Raw genomic sequence first — 10317 nt, 5'->3', positions numbered from 1 at the left:
GACCTCACAGTGAAATGCTGAATACAACAGGTGTAGTAGACCTCACAGTGAAATGCTGAATACAACAGGTGTAGTAGACCTCACAGTGAAATGCTGAATACAACTGGTGTAGTAGACCTCACAGTGAAATGCTGAATACAACAGGTGTAGTAGACCTCACAGTGAAATGCTGAATACAACAGGTGTAGTAGACCTTACAGTGAAATGCTGAATACAACAGGTGTAGTAGACCTTACAGTGAAATGCTGAATACAACAGGTGTAGTAGACCTCACAGTGAAATGCTGAATACAACAGGTGTAGTAGACCTCACAGTGAAATGCTGAATACAACAGGTGTAGTAGACCTCACAGTGAAATGCTGAATACAACAGGTGTAGTAGACCTCACAGTGAAATGCTGAATACAACAGGTGTAGTAGACCTCACAGTGAAATGCTGAATACAACAGGTGTAGTAGACCTCACAGTGAAATGCTGAATACAACAGGTGTAGTAGACCTCACAGTGAAATGCTGAATACAACTGGTGTAGTAGACCTCACAGTGAAATGCTGAATACAACAGGTGTAGTAGACCTCACAGTGAAATGCTGAATACAACAGGTGTAGTAGACCTCACAGTGAAATGCTGAATACAACAGGTGTAGTAGACCTCACAGTGAAATGCTGAATACAACTGGTGTAGTAGACCTCACAGTGAAATGCTGAATACAACAGGTGTAGTAGACCTCACAGTGAAATGCTGAATACAACAGGTGTAGTACACCTCACAGTGAAATGCTGAATACAACAGGTGTAGTAGACTTTACAGTGAAATGCTGAATACAACAGGTGTAGTAGACTTTACAGTGACATGATGAATACAACAGGTGTAGTACACCTCACAGTGAAATGCTGAATACAACAGGTGTAGTAGACTTTACAGTGAAATGCTGAATACAACAGGTGTAGTAGACTTTACAGTGACATGATGAATACAACAGACTTTACAGTGAAATGCTGAATACAACAGGTGTAGGTAGACCTCACAGTGACATGATGAATACAACAGACTTTACAGTGAAATGCTTATAAGGTAGTAGTTTTGGAATTGTTAGATAGATTACTTGTTGGTTATTACTGCATTGTCGGAACTAGAAGCACAAGCATTTCACTACACTCGCATTAACATCTGCTAACCATGTGTATGTGACAAATAAAATGTCATTTGATTTGATTTTTTGATTTGATTTATTTACGAGCCCATTAACAACAATGCAGAGTTAAAAAGTAAGAAACATTTTTGCTAAATGAAAAAGGAAATAGTAACAGAATAAAATCCCAATAACAAGGATAGATACAAGGAGTGGGTACGAGGTAGTTGAGGTATAATTGAGGTAATATGTACATGTAGGTAGGGGGTTAAAGTGATTAGGCAGTCAGGATAGGTAATAAACAGAGTAGCAGCAGCAGATGTGAAGAGTGTTAAAGTGTGTGAGTGTGTGTGTGTGTGTGTGTGTGTGTGTGTGTGTGTGTGTGTGTGTGTGTGTGTGTGTGTGTGTGTGTGTGTGTGTGTGTGTGTGTGTGTGCGTGTGTGCGTGCGTGTGTGCGTGTGTGTGTGTGTGTGTGGTGTGTGTGTGTGTGTGTGTGTGTGTGTGTGTGTGTGTGTGTGTGTGTGTGTGTGTGTGTGTGTGTGTGTGTGTGTGTGTTGGGTCTAGTTAATGTGAATAGAATCATTGCAAAAAAATTAAGATACAAAAATGAATGATAAAGGGTCAATGTAAATAGTAGCATTTGATTAACTGTTCAGCAGACTTATGACTTTGGGGTAGAAGGTGTTCAGGATCCTTTTGGCCCCAGACTTGGCACTCCGGCACCACTTGCCATGTGGTAGCAGAGAGAACAGTCTATGACTAGGGTGGCTGGAGTCTTTGACAATTTTTCAGGACTGCCTCTGACACCGCCTGGAATAGAAGTCCTGGATGGCGCCTGTAGCGCCTCGGATGCCGAGCTGTTGCCACACCAGGCGGTGATGCAGCCAGTCAAGATGCTCTCAACGGTGCAGCTGTAAAACCTTTTGAGGATCTGAGGCCCTAAAATGCCCATATTTTCAGCATCCTGAGGAGGAAGAAAAAATGTTTGCTAAGGTGGGTTCAAATGACAAATCGTCAAATACTGTACATTAAACAATATTAAACATTAAGACAAGACCACTGAAAATGACTTATCAGAACTTATTACACTTGACAACAACAAAAAATATACATATATAATTATAATTTAAATGGAAGGGACTCTAAATGTGTATGTTCACTACAACAAATATGAATGTTTAAGTAACTTCAGTCGTTATAATTCAGAATACATAAATGCAATAGGTCTGAAACCGTATGGTTTCAATATGGTTATCTAGTTCTAAATACTAAACTGTTTAGTGTTTTATGACCTGTTTGACAGCCTTATTCTAAAATGGATCAAACAAATAATCAATTCAATCATCCCATAACAGCAAAACAAAAACAGTTTGCTATCAATTTTAGCTAATTTATTAAAAATTAAAAACAGAAATACCTTATGTACTCAGACGCTTTGAGTCTGCATCATGTTTCCGTTGATCATCCTTGAGATGTTTCTACAACTTGATTGGAGTCCAACCTGTGGTAAATTCAATTGATTGGACATGATTTGGAAAGGGCACACACCTGTCTATATAAGGTCCCACAGTTGACAGTGCATGTCAGAGCAAAAAACAAAGCCATAAGGTTGAAGAGTTCCGAGACAGGATTGTGTTGAGGCACAGATCTGGAGAAGGGTGTACCAAAAAATGTCTGCAGCATTGAAGGTCCCCAAGAACACAGTGGCCTCCGTCATTCTTAAATGAAAGATGTTTGGAACCACCAATAGAGCTGGCCGCCCGGCAAAACTTCGTAATCGAGGGAGAAGGGCCTTGGTCAGGGAGGTGACCAAGAACCCAATGGTCACTCGAACAGAGCTATAGAGTTCCTCTGTGGAGATAGGAGAACCTTTCAGAAGGACAACCATCTCCGCAGCACTTCACCAATCAGGCCTTTATGGTAGAGTGGCCAGACGGAAGCTACTCCTCAGTAAAAGGCACACGACAGCCCGCTTGGAGTTTAACAAAAGGCACCTAAAGACTCAGACCATGATAAACAAGATTCTCTGGTCTAATGATACTAAGATCAAACTCTTCGGCCTGAATGCCAATCATCACGTCTAGAGGAATCCTGGCATCATCTCTATGGTGAAGCATGGTGGTGTTAGCATCCTGTTGTGGGGATGTTTTTCAGCGGCAGGGACTGGGAGACTGGTCAGAATTGAGGGAAAGTTGAACAGAGCAAAGTACAGAGAGATCCTTGATGAAAACCTGCTCCAGAGCACTCAGGACCTCAGACTGGGGTGAAGGATCACCTTCCAACAGGACAACGAACCTAAGCACACAGCCAAAACAAAGAGTGGCTTCAGGAGGAGTCTCTGAATATCCTTGAGTGGCACAGACAAAGCCCGGACATGAACCCGATTGAACATCTCTGGAGAGACCTGAAAATAGCTGTGCAGGGACGCTCCCTATCCAACCTGACAGAGCTTGAGAAGATCCGCAGAGAAGAATGGGAGAAACTCCCCAAATACAGGTGTGCCAAGCTGGTCGTGTCATACTCAAGAAGACTCAAGGCCTTAATTGCTGCCTACGGTTCTTCAACAAAGTACTGAGTAAAGGGTCTGAATACTTATGTAAATGTGATTTTGCAGTTTTGTATTTTTTTATACATTTGCTCAGATTTCTAAAAAACTGTTTTTGCTTTGACATTATGGGGTATTGTGATGTCATTATGGGGTATTGTGATGTCATTATGGGGGTATTGTGTGTAGATTGATGCGGGAAATCAATTTGAGAATAAGGCTGTTAATTAATTAACAAAATGTGTAATAAGTCAAGAGGTCGGAATACTTTCCGTATGCACTGTATTTACAACCCTTTGACCTTTTTCCACATTTTGTTGTGTTACAACATGAATTTAAAATGTATTCAATTGGAATTTTTTGGTCACTGGCCTACACACAATAGCCCAAAACGTCAAAGTGAAATTATGTTTTTAGAAATGTTTTACTCATTCATTACAAATGAAAATCTCAGTGTCCAACCCCTTTGTTATGGCAAGCCTAAATACGTTAAGTCGTATACATTTGCTTAAGAAGTCACATAATAAGTTGCATAGACTCACTGTATGCAATAATAGTGTTTAATATGATTGTTGAATGACTATCTCATCTCTGTACCCCACACATACAATTATTTATGAGGTCCCTCAGTCCAGCAGTGAATTTCAAATACAGATTGAACCACAAAGACCAATGAGGTTTTCCAATGCCTCGCAAAGAAGGACGCCTATTGGTAGATGTGTAAACAAAACAGAAAGCAGACATTGAGTATTCCTTTGAGCATGGTGAAGTTATTAATTACACTTTGGATGGTGTATCAATACACCCAGTCACTACAAAGATACAGGTGTCCTTCATAACTCAGTTGCCGGAGAGGAAGGAAACCGCTCAGGGATTTCACTATGAGGCCAATAGTGACTATAAAACAGTTTAATGGCTGTGATAGGAGGAAACTGAGGACGTATCAACAACACTGTAGTTACTCCACAATACTAACTTAATTGACAGAGTGAAAAGCAGGAAGCCCGTACAGAATAAAAATATTCCAAAACATGCATCCTGTTTGCAACAAGGCAAAGAAATTGGCAAAGCAATTAACTTTTGGTCCTGAATACAAAGTGTTGTGTTTGGGGCAAATCCAATAGAGCACATTACTGAGTACCATTCTCCATATTTTCAAGCATAGTGGTGGCTGCATCATGTTATGGGTATGCTTGTAATCGTCAAGAACTGGGGAGTTTTTCAGGGTAAAAAAACAATGGAATGGAGCTCAGCACAGGCAAAATCCTAGAGGAACACCTGGTTCCGTCTGCTTTCCACCAGACACTGGGAGATGAATTCACCTTTTTTAGCAGGACAATAACCTAAAACACAAGGCTAAATCTACACTGGTGTTGCTTACCAACAAGACAGTGAATGTTCCTGAGTGGCCGAGTTACAGTTTTGATTAAAATCTGCTTGAAAATCTATGGCAAGACTTGAAAATGGTTGTCTAGCAACGTTCAACAACCAATTTGACAGAGCTTGAAGAATTTTGAAAAGAATAATGGGCAAATACAATCCAGGTGTACAAAGCTCCTCGAGACTTACCCAGAAATACTCACAGCTGTAATCGCTGCAAAAGATGATTCTAACATGTACTGACTCTGGGGTGTGAATACTTATGGAAATGAGACATTACTGGATTTCATTTCCAATACATTTGCAAACATTTCTAAAAATATGTTTTCCCTTTGTCCTTATGGAGTATTGTGTGTAGATGTTGTGAGGAAAACATATACATTTAATCCATTTTGAATTCAGGCTGTAACACAACTAAATGTGGAATAAGTCAAGGGGTGTGAATCATTTTTGAAGGCACTGTACTTTGAGTTGGGTTACTGGAATGGTTCTAGGCAGCGGGTTTCCGCCAAAATAAAATTGTTAGCAGAACTAATGACTTTTTACAGTGCACTAATGCACACACATACACACACACACACACACACACACACACACACATACACTAACGCACACACATACACTAACGCACACACATACACTAATGCACACACACACACACACACTAACGCACACACACACACACACACACACACACACACACACACACACACACACACACTAACGCACACACATACACTAACACACACACACACACACACACACACACACACACACACACACACATACACTAACACACACACACACACACACACACACACACACACATACACTAACGCACACACACACACACACACACACACACACACACACACACACACACACACACACACACACACACATAAACACACACAGAGGTACTGGGGGTTGTGTCGTTTTCTGATTACTGCAATCACTCAGGTCATTATAAAAACTGCTACTAATAGCCTACACTTCCGCCAGTTTTCACAACACTATTACACCGTAAGGCATATTCATTTTCACACAACCCTTGACAACCCTTATCTGACTTTCAACAAAGGAACCGAACTTCTTTTCACTTCATGGTGTTTATTTTAAGCCTAATGGTTGAGAAAAACATTTGAATAAGAAAGAAGAGTTGTTGTTTTTTTACTTGAGAAAAGCAACAGGGAACTTTTCCATCCATCTATCTAAGGTCATGTCAATGTGAGCTGTGTTTGTGTCTTTGTCTTTGACATCCAGACAAACAGAGGTCTCATAATGGAGCCTCGTGGGATTGTCAGTCACTAATTAGTAATAAAGATGATTACATCTTTCAATCAGCAGAAAGAAGAACACTCATAGCTCATTCCATAGTTCTAGCCTCTAGTTCTAAGAGTTCTAATATTTAATTCTATAGTTCTAGCCTCTAGTTCTAGAGTTCTAATATTTAATTCTATAGTTATAGTCTCTAGTTCTAGAGTTCTAATATGTCATTCTATAGTTCTAGTCTCCAGTTCTAGAGTTCTAATACTTAATTATATACAGTAGTTATAGGCCTCTTGATCTGCCAGCTGTATGGCTGGCTGCACACAACTACTCTGTTGTGTGCATAAGTTAACCTACATAAAAGTACATGTAAAATGGGATATGAAAATAAGGAATCCAGACATTAAATACTTTAGTATATTAAATTATTATAATAAATATCAACAGCATAATATAATCATAACAATACATCTCTCTCTTGATTTCCCTTGAGATATGGTGGCTACTGAACAAAGCTGATCATTCTGTGCACCTACATGCATTCTACCATCTGGTATTTTATTTGTCCCTATAAATTTCCAATTTCCATGGCAACGCCAAGGAGGCAGGTAGCAGGAAAGTGTATAAATGTTTTCCCCTGAATAAAACCACTCACAGGGTTCATAAGGCTACAACTGAACTGAGGGCATTTGGACAGAACAGCGCAATATACTTAGAGAGCTGGGGACATTGAGGTTTCTGCATTATGATGTATTTACATGGCACTACAACAGTGTATGGTAGCCATGATAGCTCCGCATTACATAACATGGGGAATATTTAAACAATGCTGTGAATGTCTAGAATTAGAAAATGTTCTTAATGTTGTTCCAACTCTCTGGATATATGGCTCTGGAACAGACTATAATAAATTGTCCCAACTTTCTAAATATATGGCTCAGGAACAGAATATAATAAATTGTCCCAACTTTCTAAATATATGGCTCAGGAACAGAATATAATAAATTGTCCCAACTTTCTAAATATATGGCTCAGGGACAAACTATAATAAATTGTCCCAACTTTCTAAATATATGGCTCAGGAACAGACTATAATAATTAGTCCCAACATTCTAAATATATGGCTCAGGAACAGAATATAATAAATTGGCCCAACTTTCTAAATATTTGGCTCAGGAACAGACTATAATAAATTGGCCCAACTTTCTAAATATATGGCTCAGGAACAGACTATAATAAATTGGCCCAACTTTCTAAATATATGGCTCTGGAACAGACTATAATAATTGGCCCAACCTTCTAAATATATGGCTCTGGAACAGGCTATAATAATTGTCCCAACTCTTTAAATATATGGCGCAGGAACAGAATATAATAAATTGTCCCAGCTTTCTAAATATATGGCTCAGGGACAGACTATAATAAATTGGCCCAACTTTCTAAATATTTGGCTCAGGAACAGACTATAATAAATTGGCCCAACTTTCTAAATATATGGCTCAGGAACAGACTATAATAAATTGGCCCAACTTTCTAAATATATGGCTCTGGAACAGACTATAATAATTGGCCCAACCTTCTAAATATATGGCTCTGGAACAGGCTATAATAATTGTTCCAACTCTTTAAATATATGGCACAGGAACAGAATATAATAAATTGTCCCAGCTTTCTAAATATATGGCTCAGGAACAGAATATAATAAATTGGCCCAACTTTCTAAATATATGGCTCAGGAACAGACTATAATAATTAGTCCCAACATTCTAAATATATGCCTCAGGAACAGACTATAATAAATTGTCCCAACTCTCTAAATATATGGCTCTGGAACAGACTATAATAAATTGTCCCAACTCTCAAAATATATGGCTCTGGAACAGACTATAATAATTGTCCCAACTTTCTAAATATATGGCTCAGGGACAGACTATAATAAATTGGCCCAACTTTCTAAATATATGGCTCTGGAACAGACTATAATAATTGGCCCAACGTTCTAAATATATGGCTCTGGAACAGGCTATAATAATTGTTCCAACTCTTTAAATATATGGCGCAGGAACAGAATATAATAAATTGTCCCAGCTTTCTAAATATATGGCTCCGGAACAGACTATAATTAATTCGCCCAACTTTCTAAATATATGGCTCAGGAACAGACTATAATAATTAGTCCCAACATTCTAAATATATGCCTCAGGAACAGACTATAATAAATTGTCCCAACTCTCTAAATATATGGCTCTGGAACAGACTATAATAAATTTTCCCAACTCTCTAAATATATGGCTCTGGAACAGACTATAATAAATTTTCCCAACTCTCTAAATATATGGCTCTGGAACAGACTATAATAAATTTTCCCAACTCTCTAAATATATGGCTCTGGAACAGACTATAATAAATTGTCCCAACTCTCTAAATATATGGCTCTGGAACAGACTATAATAAATTGTCCCAACTCTCTAAATATATGGCTCTGGAACAGACTATAATAAATTGTCCCAACTTTCTGAATATATGGCTCCGGAACAGACTATAATAAATTGTCCCAACTCTCAAAATATATGGCTCAGGAAAAGACTATAATAAATTGTCCCAACTCTCAAAATATATGGCTCAGGAAAATACTTTAATAAATCTACTACTAAATAATCTTCAAATCTATAATCTATTGTAAATTAGGCATTCTATACAATACAATACTACTTTACTATACAATACCATACTACTTTACTTTACAATACAATACTACTTTACTATACAATACCCGACTACTTTACTTTACAATACCATACTACTTTACTATACAATACCATACTACTTTACTATACAATACAATACTACTTTACTATACAATACCATACTACTTTACTACACAATACTACTCTACTATACAATACAATACTACTTTACTATACAATACAATACTACTCTACTTTACAATACAATGCTACTTTACTATACAATGCAATACTACTTTACTATACAATACCATACTACTTTACTATACAATACTACTTTACTATACAATACCATATTACTTTACTATACTTTACTATACAAGCAAGGCAGTTAACCCACTGTTCCCCGCGCGCCGAAGATGTGAATGTCGATTTAGACATTCTTCCACACCTCTCTGATTCAGAGGGGTTGGGTTAAATGCGGACGACACATTTCAGTAGAATGCATTCAGTTTTAAAACTGACTAAGTATACACCTTTCTCCTTTCCCCTTTATAATATAATATACTGTACTATACTGTACTATAATGTAATGTACTATACTACTATACTGTACTATGCAATATTATACTATACCAGACTTTATTGCACTATACTATACAAATGTAATGTAATACAAATGTAATACTATGCTATGGTATAATATACTAAAATGTGCTATGCTATAATATACTACAGCGTGCCATACTATTCTGTACTATACTATACTATACTATGATATACTATACTGTACTACACTATACTTAAGCAATAAGGCACGGGGGGGGGTATATGGTCAATATACCACAGCTAAGGAATGTTCTTAAGCACGACGCAATGAGGAGTGCCTGGATACAGCCCTTGGCCGTGGTATATTGTCCATATACCACAAACCCTTATAGGTGCCTTATTGCTATTATAAAAGGGTTACCAATGTAATTAGAGCTGTTTTGTCATACCTGTGGTATAAGGTCTGATATACCATGGCTGTCAGCCAATCAGCATTCAGGGCTCACACCACCCAGTCAATAATATAATATAATCAACTATACTATACTAAATATACTATAGATTAATGACCCATTCCAACAGTACAAATAAGATTACTTAGAATTACTAAAAGAGAGCTGGTTTGCATTCCACTCATGCTTCAAGCAGAACAGAAACAACTGTATCAATTTAACATCAAAATCCTGGCAATCATGTTGCCTTGGCGGATTTTTCTATCCCTATTTCAATGCTCGTATCATCAATGTGTCTGAAACTA

This window comes from Oncorhynchus nerka, linkage group LG6 (genome assembly GCF_034236695.1).
Source record: "Oncorhynchus nerka isolate Pitt River linkage group LG6, Oner_Uvic_2.0, whole genome shotgun sequence".
Lineage (NCBI taxonomy): Eukaryota > Metazoa > Chordata > Actinopteri > Salmoniformes > Salmonidae > Oncorhynchus > Oncorhynchus nerka.
Note: the sequence above shows the minus strand (reverse complement) of the source record.